This window comes from Felis catus, chromosome B2 (assembly GCF_018350175.1).
Source record: "Felis catus isolate Fca126 chromosome B2, F.catus_Fca126_mat1.0, whole genome shotgun sequence".
In the NCBI taxonomy this organism is placed as follows: Eukaryota; Metazoa; Chordata; class Mammalia; order Carnivora; family Felidae; genus Felis; species Felis catus.
In genome coordinates this window covers 87,608,093-87,626,298 of record NC_058372.1, presented here as the reverse complement: position 1 = coordinate 87,626,298, position 18,206 = coordinate 87,608,093, and the positions used below count along the sequence as shown (strand labels likewise).

At 35.7% G+C, this 18,206-nt stretch overlaps 1 long non-coding RNA gene across 3 annotated transcripts in view; it reads right to left on the bottom strand.

Moving 5' to 3' along the window:
* LOC111560502 overlaps positions 1–18,206 on the bottom strand; it is a 415,346-nt gene that overhangs the window by 18,491 nt on the left and 378,649 nt on the right. For 2 of the 3 annotated variants that reach the window (XR_006598075.1, XR_006598076.1), the window contains 2 exons: positions 17,066–17,166; positions 14,482–14,587 (listed from right to left, as the gene is read on the bottom strand). The exons of the other annotated variant lie outside the window; for it this stretch is intronic. This is a non-coding gene — a long non-coding RNA (uncharacterized LOC111560502). The remainder of the gene's footprint in view (positions 1–14,481; positions 14,588–17,065; positions 17,167–18,206) is intronic. 3 annotated transcript variants of the gene reach the window in all.

Here is an 18,206-nt window from a genome sequence, read left to right as displayed (position 1 = left end):
GACAAATAAACAATACTAGAATAAGTCTTTGGATATATAGGTACCTAGCAAATAATAAAAGATGTAACAGAAACTGGGAATTAATTAATGACTATTGCGACCTAGACCAAAATGAGGCTTAGAGCATTATTTTCTCACAACATAAATCAAAATAAAGTCCAGATGGACTAAATAATTAAAAGTAAAACTGAAATAGTGGTTGCTAAAGATTTGGTCTCCTATGACAGTCTGAGCATGTGACAATTTGAAAAACCTGATTCTCTCTTAACTAAGCTTGGCATATAACAGGAACTGAACAAATGTGTGCAATGAACTAATAAATATAATTACTCATTTATAATAAATCAATTGATTACTATAACCTGCATCTACAAAATCTTCATTAATCATACCTTATTGGGCTCTGACGCAAAACTTGAATTCGAAAAGTATGGAGTAAATTTCTGATCAAAATATAGATTGCAATAAATGCTATACTGAAAATTTTAAGAAAGTGCATTTTATATTATCTTCTATAGGAATTGGTAATATGCCATATTTAAAATCATCAACTATGGTGTGAGATTCCCAAATCTGACAATGAATTACTGAATTCAGTAGCATATTATTCTAATATCAATACAGATATTGTTAGAGTCATATATCTCTCCACTAAATAGTTTTTTCATCAATATTTACATTAAAAGAATAACAGCTGTTTCCAAATTCTTTTGGAGCTCTGCTTCCATACTTTGAGTCATCCATGTAATGGGTGAATGTTGAAAATTATAAATTTTTAGCTTTCATCTTGTTACCACTTCAGATTATAGACATTACCCTTTTTGCCAATATGATTTCTTGGTATTTATTTGCTTGTTCAAGAAAAACATGAGTAAGAGCTTAACATGTGCTAGATATTGAATAAAGTAATCTTATAAACACTGTAATTTTGGTTATTTTTCATTAACTGTTGAGCAGGGCTAACCAATACTGAATATAAATATTCATGACAATAAAACAGTCTGGGTCACAGTTAACATCTAAAACTATACTAGTTCTACAAAATTACTACGAATTTTAAACAATGACTATTATTTACTATCAGTTATCAGTGGTGATCAGCAATCATCAATTGCTAATTTCTAATCAACCATCAAAATTTAAACAAGTTAAATATTATCTCTGCTGAAATGTACTTAAAAATTTCATTGAAATTATTAGTTTTTTTTTATTTACCATATTGTCACTGTGAAGTTTTATATTACATATGTCTAGGATTATGTACAGTATATATTTAATTTATCATCTCCTCATAAATCATCACCTTCCCCCAGTTTCTATTCAGTTGTTACTCTTTTCTGAACTGATTCCATTTTTCTGACATTTTCCCAATATTAAGTGCATAGGAATTTTTTTAAATGTTTACTTATTTATTTTGAGAAGGGGAGAGGGGCAGAGAGAGAGGGAGAGATAGAATCGCAAGCAGGCTGCATACTGTCATCGCAGAGACTGACATCAGGGCTTGAACTCACAAACCTTGAGATCATGACCTGAGACGAAATCAAAAGTCAGATGCTTAACTGACTGAGTCAACCAGTCGTCCCAGAAGTGCCTAGGAATTTATGTGATGTTCATGCTAGGTGCTCAGGGCAGAGTTTATACTAAGGTATTCAGATTCACAAAACATCAGGTGGGGATGACAGTTTGGACAAAAGTCCTGCAGTATATCATAGAGCATATTGTGGTAGCTCTAACTTCCTCTAAAGGAGTTATACTACACTAAGGGGGTTGAAGAGAAGATACTGTGGAGAAAGGAAGCAATTAGAATGGGTAGGAATGGATAAAAGGGGAATAAAGAAAGGAGAAATCACTAATAACTAACGCTTTAGCTATTTAAAGAATATTTTAATAATAAATGTTCCCTAGATTTCTTTTCCTAACTGCTATTACTTTGCATAAAAATTACTTACATGGGATTGTTATAACTTTTAAATATTATTATGTAGCCTTTTGTCCAGAGCTATTAAAAACTGTTTTTTGTTTTCCTTTTCTGCATTTTGGACCAGCAATTATCTCTTCCCCTATTGTCAGCTTCTCTTTTTTTTCATCTTTACAACACTGGTATTTCTGTAACAAGCAATTCAATTTCTCTTTCTATACTGTTAGCCTCTGTACTAACACCACACACACACACACACACACACACACACTTGCACACTTCCCGTTTGTCTGATCTGCTACCTTTACACTCCATTGCCTGCAACGTCAGCTGCTCATGTCCACACTTGCAAAGATGCACATCTAAATCTATGCAGTCTCATCTTTCCATATAAAAGAAACTATATGAGTTTGCCTGTTATACTACAACTTTTCAAACATCAAGTTTTCATCTTGCTACATAGTTGGACCGCCATTAGACATCCAACTGAGGAAGAGGGAGAAAAATACATTCCACAGAATATTCAATATCAGTAGAAATAAGCAAATAAAGTTCCATAAGAGCAAGAACCATATCTGATTTTCTCCTCCAGTGACTGATTAATGTTAGGTGTTTGAGAAATGTTTGTTGAATAAATGAATTTAAGAAATCTAAGGGAGTAAAGAGAAAATGGTTATTGAGAAACAGATTGCCCTAGTAGTTAAAAATGGTCTCTGGGAACTAATGGTCTGGATTCAAATCCCATCTACACATTTACCACTTACCACTTCAAGGAAGTGCTGAACCTTTCTGTGCCTCTGTCTTCTCATCTGTAAATTGGGGTGTAGCAATAGTACTTGCTTCACAGGGCTATCGTGAGGACTACATAAGTTAATACGAGTAAGTATCACATGCATGTTGTCTTAGTTGTTTTAAAAGACTTCTCAATCTTCCATTAATTATACAACTCATTTGCCTATCATTTCTGGAGGAAGATGGTTGGGTCTCTACAGGTTCACTCTTCTCTCACTTTCCTAACATTTTATGGAAACCACGTTTTTTGAAATGAATTGTTTGCTCTGGGCTAAAGTGGAGATACAAAGAAGGCAAAATGTAGTGGTACGTGAACTAATGGAAGAGCACATTTACTGAAGCAAGTGAGCAAATGGACCAGAAAATTATGTAAAGTGAGTTACAAGATACTCTATTTAGCCTAGTGCATAAAACATGGGGTGAGGAGTTAGAAGGTTTAGGTTTGAGGTCTAACCTTGACACTTAGGAACTCCTTTACTTTGTACCTGTTAACCTTTTTGGGTCTCATTTTTTTCATTTGTCAATATGTCATAAACCTCACAGGGCTCATGCCGGAGTGAATAAGAAACTAAGCTAAAATATATGAACTAAAATTTTAGTTCTATATTTTAAATTCTGAATGCTTTATATAAGTAAGGTATACTTGTCTTTTTCTTTCAACTTCCTATTTAATTGATTCCCCAACTAATCTTGAAACAATACTAAGTCTATTTAAATATTGTTCCTAACTCTTTTTAGACATATTATTTGCTACACTACATTACAAATACTAGAGTTAATAGACTATAGAGTGCAGTTCTGTGAATCCAATTGTTATATTTCTTTACATAAGTCATTCATTTTTAATTAAACTTCTGGTCTGCAAACATATTACTGCACTTCAAAACAGAATGATTTTAGTGGTGTTTGATTTTCTTTGTCATGCATTAAATTGTATCAACTCTTGATGAATAGCACAATCCAACAGAAACAGGAAGGACAATCTGTGAATATGCTATAGCTGCTCTTTTTATGCATCCAAGAATTGCACACCTATGAAGTGCCAGGCACTGTACTAGCAGCTGGGAACCTAACCATAGACAAGATCATCCTGGCCCTGCCCTACACAGATAACAAACTAATGAAGAAGATGTATAATTAAACAAGAAATTATGAAAATCTGTAAGAATAAATACTATGAAAAGGCTTTACCAAGCATCTTTGAAAGCTAAAGAAAAGACAACTTGGCCAAAAAAAAAAAAATCAGGGAAGGTGTCTGAAGTAACTTCATGCCAAGACTTGAAGACAATTAGCCAGGGGGAAATGGCAATTATGAGTGTGATAGCATACAGCATATCTAAGAAAGTAAAATATCCAGGGTGTTGGTAGCATAAAAAGTGACGGAGAAACTTCATAAATTAGAAAGCAGGAAACAGACTGTAGAGCTCCTGGAGATCAAGCTCAAGAACAATCCATTGGAATAAATTAAACAAGAGATTGACCTGGATCAGATTTGTTTTAGGAAGCTAGCTTTGGCTTTATACACTCAGATTACTTTATGAAAGTTTTCTAAAAGCAAGATGGTTTTAAGAGAGATCACCCGGAATTCTACTGCTGTATCCCAACTGGGAAATGATGGTGGCTTTGAGAAGGGTAATTGCTATGGAAAACTTATTTATGGTGGAGAAGTGTCTGAATTTGATGATTCCCTCATTGATTAATTCAGCCATTCATTTGCCAGTACTGATTAAGAGTCTGCTCAGTCAGGCAGTGAGCTATTGCTGTGGATGTGGCCTTAGAAAAGGCATGTGTGTCTTCATTTGTAAATATCTAAGAGGTAGGAATGAGCAGTTTGCCATTTGAGAAATAAAATGGTTTCTACCCTCAAACCTTTCACCAAAATATATTTCCACTTGAGTGGAGATGTCCAATAGATCACTGGGTAAGTGTGCCTGGAATTCAGGAGAGAGGTCTGGTACTGATACATGGACTAGAAAGTCACCAGCACATGGATGACAATGGACAAGATTCTAGGCAGAGAATGTGCAATGACGCATGAGAGGAAATGGGATGAAAAAGTGGGGAATGCCAATATTTAAGGGAATGGGGGGGGGGTGGAAAGCAGCCTTTAAAGATACATGAGAAGTCATGGCCAGAAACTGAAAGGAGATAGTGCTGCTCAAGAAGCCAAGGAAAGAGAGTTTCAAAAAGTAGAATGTGTTTAACAGTGTCAAATGCAACCAAGAAGTCAAAAATAAGAATTTTCTAGAGTACAGGATTTATTGGAGCAAAACCTATTATGACTATGTGAAAAAGTTTCCATAAAATAGTGGATTGGACATGAGATTTCAGTGGATAGAAGATATTCTTCCCTATATTTTATAAATATCAAATCTTATGAATTTTTAATATCAGAGGAAGATATTTGGCACAAATATCCTAACTAGATGGCTGTTTCCAAAACTGTCTTCCATCCCAGATATGCTCTAGTTTATCCATGTCCCATATGAAGAATGGCACCTAGAATTGAACAGGATTCCAGTTATGATCTGACCTGCATGGAATATGGTGGAGCCATTCAATATATAAATTGTAATTTATTAGACATTGACATGACCAGAATTCTGATTTGCTTCTGTGATAAGGACAGGCTGGTTCTTGGGGAGTCGAATCTCACTAGTAACCCCTTAGAGCTTGCTACCTTGTTATTCACTAAATCTTTTGTACACTAATGCCCTTTTTCTATGACCCTTCACTTGTAAGTTGTCATTTTAATCCTAATCAAATATTTTTATTACATATTCAATTCATTGCTCGACCTAAGACCTCTTTGAATAAATAACCTATTTATTTAAAAATGCATAGTGTGTTTTACTATTGTATAAACCAGACTGATACCAGATTGTACAGATTAGCCACGATTACCACTCTTTAACCTGAAGCCTTCTTAGTCACAGCCCCTGGCCCCCTTCACTGCCCCCCCCCAACATACACATCCTCTCTGTTTAACCATACCACATCCTTGGGGCATCACATCCTTGATCTTCTCTGGACATGTGATTATGATTCTCAAACATTTCCTCTTGGGTGGTCTCCGGGCACATCCCCAGCCTCTATAAGGACCCAGCTATAAAGGTAGGTCTTTACAGAAGGTGGATATGCAGAGATATATTCCTTTTGCATTGCTCAAGACATCTGTCCCTGAGCATTTCCTATAAACCTGGAGTTGTTAACCATTTTTCTTTGGTCTTATAGCTCCTTCCACCTTTGGAGATCGTTTTTGCATATACCTCCCTTTCATGGACAACTATGTTAAGGGATGATTAATTTTTGATGTAGCTTACTTTCTTTCTTTTAATGTTTATTTATTTATTTATTTTGAGAGAGGGAGAGAGAGAGAGAGAGAGAGAGAGAGAGAGAGAGAGAGAGAGAGAGAGAACCCCAAGCAGGCAATGCACCACAAGCGCAGAGTCTACTGCAGGCTTGATCTCATGAATGGTGAGATCATGACCTGAGCCCACATCAAGAATATGACACTCAACTGAGCCACCCAGACACCCCCACTTAGCTTACTTTCTATTTTCTGAAAGTGATTCACATGTCATTCATTGTTCATCCAAATCATGAATGAAGATATTGACCAAGACATAACCAAGGATGGAGCCCATAGCACACCATCAAAGACCATTTTTCTCCAGACATCAATCCATTCAGAAGCATATTTAGAATAGAATCACTCAATCAATGAGTTACTAACTTGCCTGCCTATGCTATCACATAAGCTACATGTCTCCAGACTGTTCAATAGTTTGGCATTGGACACTCTCAAATGCCTTGGTGGACAGTAACTTAGTTACACCAGTTCTATCATGTTTCTTTGACTGAACTGTGAACTCTGTCCAGTGAACACAGCAAAAAATAATAACAACCATAACTTTTAGTAGGACTTGACCCAAGATAGTTCATAGTGGCTATCACTTTATTTTCTGTATACTCATGAATTATTTTAGATAATATAGTATAGAATGTCTTAAGGTCAAAAATGTAGGTCACTGGCCTATCATTTGTAGAATTGCCTTTTTTTCTCACTTGGAAAAAAAAGTAAAAAAAAAAATGGAACTGCAATCTGCCATCACTTCTGTTTTCTACAATATTACTTGTCAATCCCATCAGTATTCTGGGATTTAACTCATCCATATAGTAATATATAAACATATTTAAATTATCTATTCTCTCACAAAAATATGTTTAATTTTCATAGGCTTAAATTTTCTCTAACTGCATTCTCTCTCTTGTTCATTCCCCACACACCCCCAAAAAGGAATAAACTCATGGTTCTTCCATCTTCTCTCTCCTACAGTACTTTGTACTAGAGGTCCCTAGAAGTCCATACCATTTTTATTGTAATGTTGAGGCATGTTTTTCGACAGTCCATTTAGAAAAATACCAAATTATTTTACATTAATATGCACTTGAATTCAAGTTTCAGATATTTTTCCTAAGTTGCTTCTGTTTCAGAACAGTTTTTGTTATTGTCAGGAATAACTTGAATATCCCTGATGGAATTATTGAGAAGACTACATTATCTATTATTCAGTAGGCTTGCTTGAGCTTCTCAAAACCATTGCTCTGGATAATTAATAAATAAACCTGCCAATAAAATAATTCATGTGGAACCGACAACAAAGTAAATACATTTATTTGCCAAAATTTTCTAGCAGGAGCATTATTAAAGGAGACTCTATTATTTTCTTTGTTAACATTTGAAGCTTAGGCTGAGGATCCAAGTTACCTAGTCCATCAAATAAAATACCTCTTTTCTGTTACAGTCATCATAAGAGGACAGAGTGGAGCATTATTAAAAACTGGTTCATCGCTTGTTATGGCAATACACCTTTGAAGGGCACAGAAATTATTTTAATTGGATAAATTAGATGTTCTTTGTGTCCATATGGAGTGTTGAATTTAATGATTTGGTTGAATGGATGTCAGTGTTTCTGTTCAATCTTTCAATTAAACTAATATTAATCTTACATTTTCTAAAGAAAGCTTAATAGCACAAGATAACTATGATATCTCTGGGACATACAGTAAGGTCACTGGATATAAATGAGCCCACATTGTTTTTCTGAATAATTTTGTAGCAAAGAGAGAAGCAGTAGAAATTGTAGCTATACTAGCTTTTTTTTCCCATTAATCTCTTCAGACCAACACTGAAAGATCTATGTCTCTCTTTTGTCACATTGTTATACCTGGCACTCAGCTACACTACTTCATAAGGATCATTTGTAAAATCATCAGTTAATTTCTTGTTTGGTCTGTTGTAACCCACAAAAATCAAGAAAGCCTTTAAACAAATTCTTTTCTTTTTCTGGAAGGTCTACTACAAATTAAAATACTTTTATTTGTGTTTCAAAACTAAATTTGATGTAGTTTACATAAAGTTTCAGTCACATATCATCAGTCTACAAAACAGACTGAGCACGGGTTTTAAGAATTATATGAAAATATAAAGTTATAAAATGCTTAAATTATTTTACATTACTCATAAAATCATAAGATTTTGAGATGCTTCAATTAAAAAAAATGATTGGGGTTCTAGGATAATGATTCAGAGAGGCTGCAAAATTACAAGAAAGTTTCAGCATTGCTGTGAGCATTTCTGCTCAGAGGTGATCAACCAGCATATGACTCACTGAGCAATTTGCCTGGTGTTATAGGAAAGCTTTGTTCTTTCAAACTGAGGAACTCTCAAAAAATGTGAAGACACTCCAATAATTTTAAATTGTAGTATGCACCACATATCCCTAGAAATCCAATTCATTCTCTAAGTAAAAACATTACAATTTTTAAAATATAGAAGTCCTGTGCACAACAGAACAATCTATCCCTTCTACTTCAAATGCTGAATCACTCTGTTATTTCTCCCAACCTGAGATTTTCTGAAATAAGGAACTGTTCTGATCATCAAAACATTACTTATTTCTTTTCAACGCCTTTTGGATTATTACTCTAAAATTATCTCTGAATTTCTTTCCAAGCATCCTGTGACCTTTGGAAGCCATTCTGGATTTAGATGAATTGTGTGTACTTGTATATAAACATACAAACTATGATTTCTCAAAAGTTATATTTGGAAATGGAGCTAAGTGTTCAATAAATACATATATAATTTCTCTGAGTCTATTTATACATCTATAAAATGGGAATAACTATGCCTACCTTAAAAGTTTGTGGAGATTAGATAATGTAGCCTACTACATTGCCTGATACGTAGCAGATGTATAAAAAATGCTACTTTGACGCCAACATCATTATCCTTATAATAATTATCATCAACATGAAGTTTCACTAGAAACATTTGGTTCCAGTTGCAATTCTAACACAAACTTAATCACCTTGAGTAGATTAATCACATTTTGAGGCTTCATCATAAAATGTTAACAGTGGTTTTATCTGGATTGTGGATTTTCTTCTATTTCATTTTTTCCCTTTTTCTCAACTATGTTATCTGATTTTTACATTGATTACACATCACTTATACAAAACAGGAACAAATACCTTATACTATATTGCCAAGCATGCTTGGCACCTGTGTGTTTACAACTGCATTGATTAGTAATAGACAATTGCATGCTATTTCTAAGGGACTGGACAGAAGTCAGCATCTAGAGAGATTCAGAAGTTACATGAGATACAGATAATAAATGCAGATTATGAAACATCTCATGAGTCACAAACTCCTTCTATACCCTCAGACCAACGTGAATTGGAAGGGAGGCCTCTTGTCTCTAAATTCCCCACTGTTAAATCTCCAGCATCCAGAACAAAAGATACTGAGGCATAGATGGTGCTCAAACACATTTGCTGAATGAATGGCCTGGATGTAGGCTGGCATTCCAAGTCAGTTAGTGAGGCTCAGCTACGGAGCAAAACTGGACTGGAGAATGAGACTTGGGTCAAGATGTCTAAACCAGGTCGTTTGATCCTAATTCCACTTTCTTTAAATCTTAGAGTCCAATTATCCCTAACAACTGTATGGATAAATAAATGGAACTGAAAGAGAAGAGGGTAGTCCTGACTGGCTCACACATTCAATAGAGGTGAAAAAGATTACACAGGGAAATAGAATCAAGGAATCTGGCTTAAGCCTCTTGACCTAAGTCATGTTCTCCAATCCAATTTCCCCTGTAGTGGGGATTATCAGGCACATGTAAAGTAATTAATACATCATTCCTTTGTTCCCCATTAGACTACTCTTCTTTAACAGATTAGCTTCTTTGAAAGGAGGCCCATAGGAAAGACACAGTTACTGGCAGGCCTTGAACTCCAACAGGTATTATGAAAGCACCAAAGATAGGAATCCAGGTTAGGGGTGGAATTACTAATTGGAAAGAATCTCTGGAGTGGGTCAAAATAGAGTTTTAAGAGGTAAATACAAGTAAGCAGGTAAAGAGGAAGGTAAAGACTTTTCTGGCTAAAAGGCACCTTGACAAAGTGGGAGACAAAGCATCATGTGAACAGGGAAACAACAAGCAAGTGTAGAATGCTAAAGAATAACCTACAAAACAGAGAAGGATAGGAAATAAAACAATTGAGGCTGACACAGGCCAAGTCATGAAAAGCTTTGAATGCCAAACAAATAAGCTTAGCCTCCTCTATGAAACAATGAAAAACCACTAAAGAAATCTAAAAGGAGAGAGAATACCAGTGGTTAGGTGAAAGAGAAAAAAAAAACTGAAAAAAGAGACATCAGTGTGGAGACTATCATAGCCAAAGACAAAAGAAATGACTAAATTTGAGTATCAGGATATTAAAAAAAATGATATTGCACCAATATATATCTAATCACATTTTGATAAATTTGAAGTACCATTCCTTGAAACCTCTCAATTTATTCCAAAGGGGAACTAAAAAGACATGATTCTAAATAATATTTAGAATTACATAGAATGTGGCTTCTGAGGGGCGCCTGGGTGGCGCAGTCGGTTAAGCGTCCGACTTCAGCCAGGTCACGATCTCGCGGTCCGTGAGTTCGAGCCCCGCGTCAGGCTCTGGGCTGATGGCTCAGAGCCTGGAGCCTGTTTCCGATTCTGTGTCTCCTTCTCTCTCTGCCCCTCCCCCGTTCATGCTCTGTCTCGCTCTGTCCCAAAAATAAATAAAAAACGTTGAAAAAAAGAATGTGGCTTCTGTGAGTTTACTGGACTACATTGTCATCAGCAGCATAGCGACTAAGAGTCAGAGAAACTCTGGACTTTGGACTTTCTGCTCTACCAAAAACTAGGAATTTACCTGAGGTGGAGTGACATTCCACAGTATCAGGACAAATCACTGAGAAGAAAGGTGAATTATCTAATGTAACCATGAAGGGATCTAAGTTGCTGTTCCACATTTCATCAAATGACAAAATATGATAGTCCCATTTGTGGCATAATGATAACATCGTATGACTTCCATTCATCTTACATTAGTTATATTAGTTTGTATGAGATCTGAAATGTCTGTGGACAAACATTAGCATACTAGGAATCAATTTAAGAGCATTTATGTTCATTTATGTTCTATTCAGAAACAGGAAAGAATCAGTAGAATTCTCTGGATTTTATTTGATAGATCCGAATGCAAAAACCAGTTTATCTATTTAGTCAGAGCCAAAATAACATAAAACTGCTGGTGTGCCTCTGAAGATCACAACTAGTCTCCCATGTCCTCATTTCTCATGTACAGGTCTGTATCTATTTGTGAATTTGTGTTGTTTTATTTTAGCAGGCCTTGTTCTAAACAAGAGTTGATTCTGTTATCCTAGACACAGCCTAAACTTTACCATTCTTTTGTTTTAAATTTTTTTATATTTATTTATTTTTTGAGAGAGAGAGAGAACAAGTGGGAGAGGGGCAAAGAAAGAGACACACACACAGAATCCAAAGCAGGCTCCAGGCTCTGAGCTGTCAGCAGAGAGCCCAAAGTGGGGCCCAAACTCACAAACCGTGAGACCAAAGTTGGAGGTTTAACCAACTGAGCCACGCAGGTGCCCCTAAATGTCACCATTGTTAAGAATATCTTATTGTTTAAAAAGTGGCTTAAAAATAAACATTAGTAAAGAGTTTCACTCACAAAAGTAAATTTGAGGTTTTGAATTAAAACTATTAGAGTAAATCAGCTACATTTTTTAAATTAAAATTTCATAATGATATATATCATTTACATTTCAGAATTTATCACAAGAAGGCAGAGTTGTGAAAATAATATAATTTCCTAAAGACAGTGTAAGTTAGAATTCACAGTTTCTGATGGAAAGAAATGCCGAATCTAGAATTTCTCCAAATTTTTATTAATTGCTAAATTTAGAGTCTATATATCTAAAAGGAGTGGAAACTTTTACACAATTATTTTATGCAAGATTCACAATCTCTAAAATTTCTAGTATCTCCAAAATGCTTTAAAAACAGTACAAAACCGTTTTAGATACATATAAGTTGGCTGCAACCTACTAATTGAGGGCTGACTAAAAACTCTTAAAATAACAAACATTTGATTCATTAAACAATCCATTCCTGTTAGAAACACATATACAATATTTTCTCCATTTCCACCTTCCTCTAACTCATCATTGTAAATCTTCATCAAATTTTTGATAGTCTGGTGATCATTTATTACTATTTCACATTTCCTTGAAATTATAATCTACACTAATAGTTTGGTTTTTTTAATGGAAAAGTCATCCAAAGCTACCCTGGGTATTTTCTTCATGGAGAAATAGAAATATCTCAAACACTGAGAACTAAGCTGTGTGAAAGACTGATTAACTCTGATTTTTTTTTTTTTACATTTGATAGTAGTATGATGGGATATTGTTTCTAAAATATCAGACTCAAAAAGATCAAATATTTTTTTAATTGTTCAAGATCATATTGTACTTTTATTCCACAAACAAATGTGAAATCACAAATACCACAGTTAAATATACAGTTCAATTAATGATAGAATCCAATATAAAATTATACTGTATACTGATGTTGCTCTCATGAAATCTAAGAATCCCACTCCCAATTCTGTAGCAATAATTGTAATTACCTTTAGGTTACTTATTTAGAAAAAAAAGAAAGACAAGAAAACATGCCTGCGCAAAGCCAATAAGCAAAAAATCTGTGTAGCTGGGAAGCACGAGTTTATAAACAGCAACTGTGTATGATTTAAATCATAAACAATCAATCATTCATGTTTATTGAACATCTATTATGTGTAAATCATTGTTTCATAGCTGAGACTTGGGAGAACCTTGACCAAATCAATAATTCAACTGTGAAAAACAAGCCCAGAGGTGGACCAATTCTTTCTAGTTTTCTATATCCTAGATTTACATTCATGCTATGAAACTGGCCCCTGGTGTTATATGAGATTTAATTAATCCATTAATTCTAAAATTACAATAAGATTTGCATGTTATAAAATATTGGATAGGGATGAATTCATAGTATTTCATTCATAATCTAATATTAAAGATCCCCTTACATGCCACAGTTAAGTGACCAAGTGCCCTGATCTTTCAGACAAGATACACTAACAGTTGCTGGGCTCTCCTCAATTGATTTAGTCATTCTAGGTTTAAGAATATCATGATTCCCTTGGGGCGCCTGGGTGGCTCAGTCAGTGAAGTGTCCGACTTTGGCTCAGGTCATGATCTGTGGTTCGTGAGTTTGAGCCCCACGATGGGCTCTGTGCTGCCAGCTCAGAGCCTAGAGCCTGCTTCAGATTGTATGTCTCTCTTTCTCTCTCTCTCTCCCTCCCTGCCCCTCCCCTGTTTGTGCTCTCTCTCTCTTTTTCTCTCAAAAGTAAATAAACAAAAAAAAATATCATGGTTCTCATCTCTCTATGAACCATGATTCTTACTGCACTTAATTCCTTGATTCCTCTCAGGTTATTCATAAACATTTTATCTACCACAGAGTAGCTTTTAGCTTAACTTGATTAATTTACACATGGTCTATACCAATTCTCCTAAGACCACTCATGCGGTTTGACTCTAATAACCACACTGTTTACCAAGCACAATAAAGGAAAAAAAAGTGTACTTGCATGTTGTAAACCAAAAACTCAAAATATTGGGAGAGCAACCAACTGATCATTCCCAAATATCTTATACTTGGCCCTATAGCAGAATGCTCCTATAACATACATTTATACCCTTGAGTTGGATATGGCTTATAATTAATGCAGTATGAATAGTAACTCCTGGACCATAGTCCAGCTTCCAGGGACTCTTATTTTCCTATCCAGGGAAAGCTAGAACAGAGTAGGGACACAGGTCATTATCTAAGAAGAATATATATCTGTAAGATCCACTGTAGCAGCTGTGCTCTGAAAAAGGTGTCTTCAGTCTACCTCAGTTCCTGACCCTCGCTGTTTACAGGGTTCATCAGAAGAGAGCTGTGTGATGGGTATTGCAATGGAGAGGGAGAGTGGCTTATTTGCTCCTTAGTTCAGCCTAAATATTATTAGCTCAATTGGTCTATTTTACTTAAAAGGGCAAGTCTTTTTTACATAGGATTTTTCTTCGGCTTGGTCATATTATCTATTTCCAATACATTCCCTACCCTTACCCTCAGAAGATGGCCTATTTCTCTGATAATAAAAACAATCAGAAACCTTCCATAGGCTCTCACTACCAAATCAACCCATTCATTTGCAACCAAGTACATATATTCTGCCTTCCCTCCTTTTATGGCTAAACTGTTTTTGATCCTACTTAATTCTAACACTTTCATCTATGCATTAGATCCCATCCTTCTTACCTTCTCAAGGATATTATTCCAGAAATTCTCCTCTTTCTTCTCCACCATCATTTTTTTTCTTTTGGTTTATTCCCCTCAGCACAAAAATATGTTATTTCCCCTTTCTCTAAAAACAGACAAAAAAATGTGGTCAACTAATATTTTACAGGGGAGCCAAGAATACTCAATGGATCCAAGAATACACACACACACACACACACACACACACACACACACACACACACACTGTTTCTTCAACAAATGATATGGGGAAAATTGGATATTCATATGTAAAAGAATGAAACTAGACCCCTATCTCATACTACTCACAAAAATTAACTCAAAATGGACTAAAGTCTTAAATGTAAGACTGGAAATCTGAAAAGCTCTTTGACATAAGTCTTAGCAATGATTTTTTGGGATCTGACAACCTAAAACACAAGCAGCAAAAAAAAAAAAAAAAAAACAATAGACAAGTGGGACTACATTGAACTAAAAGTCTTCTGCACAGTAAAAGAAATAATCAACAAAATGAACATAAAACATGAGAAAAGGAAAAAAATTGCAAACCACATATCTGATAAGGGGTTAATATCCAAAATATATGAAGAATTCATATAACTCTATAGCAAAAGTAATCATCATCATCATAATCATTGAATTAAAAATGGCACAGTTCCTGAATAGAAATTTTTCCAAAAGAAGATAAATGAATGGCCAACAGTATATGAAAAGGTGCTCAACATCACTAATCAAAAGGGACATGCAAATCAAAACAATGACATAGACCTCATGCCTGTTAGAAGAGCTAACACCAAAAAAAGACAATAGATAACAAATATTGACAAGAATATGGAGAAAAGTATACCCTTGTGCACTGTTGGTGGGACTGCACATGGAAACAACTACGGAAAACCGTATGGAGTTTACTCAGTAAATTAAAAATAGAATTGCCTTATGATCCAGCAATTTCACTTCTGGGAATATATCCAAAGGAAAGGAAAACAAGACATCAAAGAGATTCTGCATCCCTATCCCCAGGTTCATAGTATCAGTATTTATAATAGCCAAGATGTGAAAACAACCCAACTGTCCATTAGCAGATGAGTGGATAAGTAAATGTGGTGCATACACACACACACACACACACACACACACACACACACACAGAGGAATATTATTCAGCCATTAAAAAGGAGGATATCCTGCAACAACATGGACAACTTTACTTGGATATCTATCTAATATAAATCACAACTATAAGATATAATAAAACTAAATCATCATGTTTTCAACAAAACTTGTTCTTACTTCATATTTCCTTCATCTCAGTAAATGATAACTCATATTTTCAGTTGTTGTAACCAAAAGAACTTGTCACTTCCATCTCTCATATTACATAAGCAATCCTGCTGCAAACCTCGGCAGTTCCGTTCAAATTATGTCATACGAAACCTTTAACTATTTCTACTGCTACCATTCTGAACCAAAACATAAATATTTCCCATCTAAGATTATTAGAATATTCACTTAACTGGTTTTCCTGTTTCCACCATGGCCAACTAAAGTCTATTCTTAATACAGAGGCCCAGGGTAATCCTTTTATTTATTTTTTTATTTTTCTTAATGTTCATTTATTTTTAGAGACAGAGACAGAGCATGAATGGGGGAAGGGCAGAGAGAGAGAGAGAGAGAGAGAGAGAGAGAGAGAGAGAGAGAGAGAGAGAGACAGGATCTGTCAGCACAGAGCCTGATGTGGGGCTTGAACTCACAAGCCATGACATCATGACCTGAGCCAAAGTCAGACATTTAACCAACTGAGTTGCCCAGGTGCCTCCCAGGGTAATCCTTTTAAAAAAGAAATCAGTTCACCTGCCTTCTGGGACACTGAACTGTGTTGGCTCTCTCCGACTTTAGTGTTTCTTCTCTCTCAGCATTCTATACTCATTCTGCTCTTCATCCCAAACCTGGCATGACCAGAGCTCAGTCCTTGGTTTTCTTCTGTTCTTTCCATACTAAATTAGTGATCTCATCCAATTTGATGCCATAAATATTATCTATACTACAACAACTCGTAAGTTTATATCTCCAGCTTGGCTATATAAATCCAGCTGTCCGCCTGGTTCTTCTAGCTGGATATCAAATAGATAGCTCAAGTTCATTATTTCTGAAACTAAAAATGCTTCACTTGTGTCTTTCCCGTAACAGTCAATGTCAATTTCATTCTTTTAATTGCTCAGCCCCAAATCTTGGAAACATACTAACACCTCCATTTTTTCACGACTTATAGCCTCAAATTGGCAATATCAGTATAACCTATAACTAGTTTAAAATGCAAATTCTTGGGGCGCCTGGGTGGCGCAGTCGGTTAAGCGTCCGACTTCAGCCAGGTCATGATCTCGCGGTCCGTGAGTTCGAGTCCTGCGTCGGGCTCTGGGCTGATGGCTCAGAGCCTGGAGCCTGTTTCCGATTCTGTGTCTCCCTCTCTCTCTGCCCCTCCCCCGTTCATGCTCTGTCTCTCTCTGTCCCAAAAATAAATAAACGTTGAAAAAAAAATTATAAAAAAAATAAAAAAATGCAAATTCTTAAGCCTACCCAGACTTACTGAATCAAGAATGTTGGATGGAGCCCAGGAATCTCTGTTCAACAAAGCTTCTAGTTGATTCTTTTAGCTAATTCCAGATGTTTGCTTCCATTTGAGAATCACTGTTCAAAAGAATATGGAGAGTCTTACTGAGAACTGAAAGAAGCTTAGGGGCAAGGGTTGCTTCTTCAATTAAAACTTAAATTGCTTTGGGGTGCCTGGGTGGCTCAGTTGGTTAAGCGTCCGACTTCAGCTCAGATCATGATCTCAAGGTTGGTGGGTCCAAGCCCCGTGTCAGGCTCTGCACTGACAGCTCAGATCCTGGAGCTTGCTTCAGATTCTGTGTCTCCCTCTCTCTCTGCCCCTCCCCCACTTGTACTCTGTCTCTTGAAAATAAATAAATGTTAAAAAAATTAAATTAAAAAAAAACTTAAATTGCTCTGTAGGCCATTTAGATAATCATAAATGCTGTTATTAGACCTCACATGGGTCTCATGGAGGTTGGGAGAGTATGGATGTGTCATGGCTTGTGACATGATGGCCTGAGTTGAAGGACTGTTCTACCTTCTTATCTACATATTGTTGAGCCAAGTATTTCACATCTCTCTCTCCTATGAAATAAGGTAAATAATACTTAGCTCACAGAGTTATTATGAAGATTGAAAGAGGCTATGAATTTAATATCTACAGCAGTATTCACGTATAATATGAATCAATAAATGTTGGTTTCTGATGGCTGAATAGCTGTAATTTCTACTCTGACCTCTCTGCCAGAGGAGCCATCTTTATTTCAAGAAAGTAAGTATAAAGGCTAGAGGCAAAGATTGGAAAAAGATCCTTGAGAAATGCTCACATTTATTGTAAGTAGGAAGAACTGTTCCATAATTCCTCTTTTGCCCCTTATTTTATCCAATTCCCAAAATCTCACCCTGTCCATAAAGCCTTCCCATTTCCAGTCTCTCTTTAAACACGACACTTCCATGATGATTCTAACTGTGCTTCTACTTTTTTACAATGATTCATTGGCATAAAATGGTATTTTCATGTGTTTGCTTCTTTATCCACCTGGCCCATGCCTGTCCAATGTCTTTGTGTCTTGTACATAGAATGTTGTTAACCTTATATGTCTTAAGGAAAGCCCCTTAACAGACAGGGCTTGCTT